Source organism: Pseudorca crassidens, unplaced genomic scaffold (genome assembly GCF_039906515.1).
Source record: "Pseudorca crassidens isolate mPseCra1 unplaced genomic scaffold, mPseCra1.hap1 Scaffold_72, whole genome shotgun sequence".
Classification (NCBI taxonomy): Eukaryota; Metazoa; Chordata; class Mammalia; order Artiodactyla; family Delphinidae; genus Pseudorca; species Pseudorca crassidens.
Genome location: NW_027136324.1, coordinates 592,501 through 597,500, shown reverse-complemented (window position 1 = coordinate 597,500; position 5,000 = coordinate 592,501).

Sequence of the window (5,000 nt, the reverse complement as noted above, 5' to 3'; positions counted from 1 at the left end):
TCGCGCCCACCACCGCCAAACACCCACGAGCCGCGGCCAGCCCCGCGACAACAACACTCTCCCGCGCGCACACCGGCCGCCCCACGTGCCCCGCCACACACGCCTCCGCCGCCGCGCCCAACTCCCCCGCCTCAGGGACCGTGAGCACTCCACCCGGGGACGCCGCCCGCCGCGGCGGCCGGGGCGGGCGACAGCCTCACGTGGGCGAGGCCGGCTCGATCCCAGACGGGGAAAGGGGCACGGAGGGCTGGGGGCCGGGGAGGGCCGGCGGCCACGGGGAGGGGGCGGCACGCACACACACAGCGGCGAGGGCCGCGGGGCAGGGGCGCAGGGGCGCCCGCCCAGGGACAGGAAGGGCCGAGGCACGACCGGGCCCGCCAGGGAAACAAGCGCGGGGTCCCACCGCCACACACACGAGGGCGGTCCCACGACGCCTGGGACGCCGGCCGGCCCCGGCCACCCTGGGGGTCTCCCACGACCCGGCCCCGCCGCCGGGGCCCGTGTGCGACGGTTTCCCCCCGCGTGACACGGAGGGACCCGTCCGCCCAAACTCAACCTCCTCCGTCCTCGCCACATCCGCCTTCATCTGAGTCCGACCCCCGGGGCTCGCGCCCCAGGGAAACGCTCCCGAGCGAGGCGACCCGCACCGTGCCCACACACCGCCCCCGGCCGCGACTCGCGGCGAGGGCAGGCGCGACGGGCTCCTCGCGGCTGCGGGACTGGGGAGTCGGGACGTCCGTGCGTCCCCGAACCCCACCTCGGGCTCGCCACCGCGCGGGTCACCGCACGCGCACACACACGCGCACACACGGCCCCGCGCCGGACGCCGGCCTGGCGGGACCCTCCCCCGACTCAGAGGGGGGAGGCGCGGGCCGCGGTAGGCAAAGAGCGGCACTCGGCCCCACCGCGGGGCCGGCGCAAGCCCTCCCCGCGAGGGCGAGGGCCTCTGCCACCCACGTGGCTCTGGCAGTGGCCACCGTGGCCCACTGCACGCTTGGGAGGGGCAGCGGCTGGGGGGTCCGGTACCCCAAGGCTCCCTCTCGGATCGCTAGAGAAGGCTTTCTCACCGAGGGTGCGTCATCCCCCACCCATCGTCTCTGCCCTTCGGGCCCACGGAGGCGCTCCACGAGCCACCAAGTCCACGACTGGCCGTGGGAGGGGTGGGGGGGGTCTGCGGTATGGGTAAGCACACGGCCCACTGGAGCGTTCGCGGCCACAGCCTCGGGGGCACAACCTCTGCCGCCCCCCAGGCTCGTCCACCGGGCTCTGGAAGGGGGGAGCACGCCCGAGAAGCGCGACAGACGCCCCCTTCTCACAGGCCCCGGCCCAACGCGATCGCACCCACGCCCGTGTGCGACTCCCCACACACACGCAAGTGGGGGGCGGCGGCACACGCGGCGTCGGCCCGGCCACGAAGTCAGTCCCCCCCACGGCACACCGTGGGAGGACGATGGCGACGAGGTGGCAGGCCCCCGTCCCCCACCGAGGGAGAGAAACAGAGGCAAGCCCCCGCGCCCTTTACCGTCTCGACCCCCCCAAGAGAGCCACTCACGGGACACACCACCGCGGCGGAGACCCCGAGGAGCACGCTGGGAAAAGGGAACGACACCACCGCTCGGCCTCGCGCGCCTGAGGGACGACCTGGAGCGCTCCAGGGGCACCACAGAGGACCGAGCAAGTCACGCTCACGCGCCGGCAGCGGGCGCGCGGCGCAGCGGCGGGACGGCCCCCACCGACGCGGGGAGGACCGCCCGCGAGGCACACGCCAAGGAGGCGAAGCGAGAGCGTCTGCTGCGTCCGAGGACCACGGCCCCGCCCACGCCATGAGGCAGGAGGCGGGAGACCGCAGGTCAGGGCCGGAGACCACCACCCCTGCCTCCCACACACCCCTCGGCAGGCCGGCAGGGCGTGACAAGAGAGGCGAGGGGCCCGCGGACAGAACGAGAAGAGCGGTCCCGTTCGCCAAGAACGTCCGTCCCTCGTCTGGCGCGACTTAAGGCCCGGCCCAGGAGAGCGCGACATCACCACATCGATCAGTCAATCCAGAGAGCCAGGGGCCACGAGGGCCCCGAGGGAGGAGGGGCACGGCGAGGACCCTCACCGGAGGAGCCTGCTTCAGCCTCAGCCGGCACCCAGCCCCCCCCTTCGCTCCCTCTTGCCTTCTCGGGCAACAGTGGCCGACGACCCCGCGAGGAGAACGCCTGACACGTGGCACGGAGCCTGCGGGTTGGGGTCGTCTCAGCCACCACCGGGTGCCTGCGGCGGGGAAGGGGAGTCACACGGGGTAGAAGACCCACGCACCACCTCGCCCCGCCGCCCTCGGGTGAGCCAGAGACCGGAGGCGGCACCGCGGGTCGGGTCAGCCGGGCGCACACACGAGAGCCGGCGCGCAGGCCCAAGCGGGCGGCTCAAGTGGCAAGGGCCGGTTCGGGCGCCGGACGGCGGTCCAAAGCCCAGCGCCCTGCGCGCGTCCAGAGTCCCAGAACCCCCAGCGAGAGATGCCAGAGGAGACCGTGTCAGCACCTATCTGGTGGTAAAAAAGGCCCATTTCAGGCGAAAAAAATCACGGCGCCCGGCAGCGGGGCCCATCCACGAACCTCGGGGGGGCTCCCCGGGACCTCGGCCCGGCTACCTCTCCCCAACACTTCCCCATCCACAGCAGCCCCGGAGCTCTCTCGGGGCCATCTGGTCGACCCGAGGAGCGGGGGGGGGGGGGGGGGGCGGCAGAGTGGAGCGGGGCGGGGCGGGAAAACGTGGCAGAGGCAGCGAGCGGGCCGGGGTCGCCCTCCCCGGATCGCCCGCGCGAGCAGGTACCGTACCGCCGTCCCTCCGAGTCCCCGGGCGAAGACTTGGTTACAGAAAAGGAACTATCCCACTCTGCCGCCTCTGACGAGCGGGGCCCACGAGGGACCGCGCCCGGGCCCAGGCCGCCCTATCCGGGCCACCCAGTACGACTCGGGCCGGTCCCCACCGCCACCCCCACCCCGGCCGGGACTCGCGGTGGAGGAGGGGGCGGGGGAGGGTGAGAAAAAGTCGCGTCCGCCGACCGGGACCCACGTGGGCCCGCTAAAGGGCCGGGTGCGCCCTCCCCGGCCACCCGCGCGAGCAGGTCCCGGCCCGTCCGCGTCCCCGGACCCAGGGGGACTTGGAAACATTTTCGCACGGAGGCACCTCCCAGGCGACCGGAGCCCACGAGGGACCGCACCCGGGCCCGGGCCTCTCTCTCCGGGTCACCCCTCGCGGCCCAGCCCGGTCCCCACCTCCGGAGTCCGACTCGGAAAAGCATCGGTCAGAAAGAATCCGACCACCGGGACCCACGCGCGCCCGCCAACGAGCCCGTCGCGCCCTCCACCGGCCTAAACGCACGGGCACGGGCACGGGCCGGTCCCCACCTCCGGAGCGGGGCGCTGTGGGGACCGGGCGGTGGGGGGGGGGGGAGGGAGGGAAGGAAGGAAGGAGGGTCGGGTGGCCGGGTCGGTCCCCGCGGCCGGATGCTGGTCGACCAGGCCAGGCGGCCCCACAGACCGGCTCGAGAGCGCGGCGACAGTCACACCCTCATAGGCCTGCACGCCCAATCTCAAGCGACAGCAGGAGGCGCCCACGCCTGGGCCCCACCGGGACAGTCACCGCCAGCGTCGCCCGGCTCCCGGAACTCTGCCTCGGGCCCGGCGGCCGAGTCACAGCCCTCACGAAGGTCGCCGAAGCTCCAGAGACAAGGGACAATATAAAAGCGGCCGCCAGGTGGCTCCCGACAACGGCTCCAACGTCCCCGGGCCGGGTTCCCTGTCGCCGGCCGGCCACCGAGGATGCAGCAGCGCCGGGCCGCCCAAACGCCCGAGCTCGGCCCGCCGGGGCGAGCCGGCGGGCGTCTGGCGCGGCCCCGAGGCGTCCGTCTCGGAGCTAGCTCCCGGGACGGCACGACACGGCGCGACCCCGGCAGCAGACGGGGGGGGGGGGGGGGGTGGCCGGGGAAGCTGGGAAGACGTCGCCGGGAGGCCGCCTCGAAGGAAACGCGCTCCCCACGCGACTCCTCGGCGGGGGCAAATCCCACGGAGACGCCGGCGGGGCCCGGGGCGGCCGGCACGGGGTGCCCAGAGGGTCACGAGCAAGATCCCCGGCTGCCCGGACGGAGGGAGGGAGGGAGGGAGGGAGGGAGGGAGGGAAGGCGGGGACTGGCAAACCGAAACCAGGCAAGCACTCAGAGAACAACGCAGGAATTCATCCTCTCTCGAACGGTGGAGGTCTGTCGGAAGCAGACACGCAAAGCCCAGAACCTAGAAAGGAAAGGAAGGATACCCTCCGACCCCACACATACAAGCGGAAACAAACAACTATCTCTGCCCGGACGGCGACAAAGTCCAAAGACAACACATGGGTGCGTGGGTGGGGAAAACGCACCCGCGGTCACGAGAAAACATGGATTTCAAAATGGACTGACCACAGTCCACGGGCGGGGGTGGGCGTGGGGGTGGGGGATGGGGGAGGCGGGGCTCGGGGGAATGCGGGCGGGTGGGGGGGCGGAGGGGGGGCGAGGGTGGAGTCCATAGCCATCCACTAAAGAAACTGAGTTCGGGCACATCTACTCAATGCAACACCCCGAGTGCGAGCGTGTGCGTGTGCGTGTGCGTGTGCGTGTGCGTGTGTGTGTGTGTGTGTGTGTGGAATGCGGTAAGTATCGACAACGGACTGTAGCCCCACCGAGACCACGACAAACCATACCAGCGAAGAAGTCAAGCCGTACAACTACTCTGGCCTTCAAAACAAAGGAAAAAGCGTGCACGTATAGTATACGTACGTGCATCGCGTGTGCTTGTGGCACAGGTATACGTGGACGTATAAAGGCCTAGGACAAGCCCAAGCACATCCCGTAAGGGGAGCCTATCCAAAACAGACCAAGGCCTCTCACCACTCAGCTTCCAGAAAACAAGCAACCCAGCGAGGAAAGTGAACTGGAGGCCCAAACTGAACCTTTTCGTTAGGGAAAATAAAGAAAAGAAGAG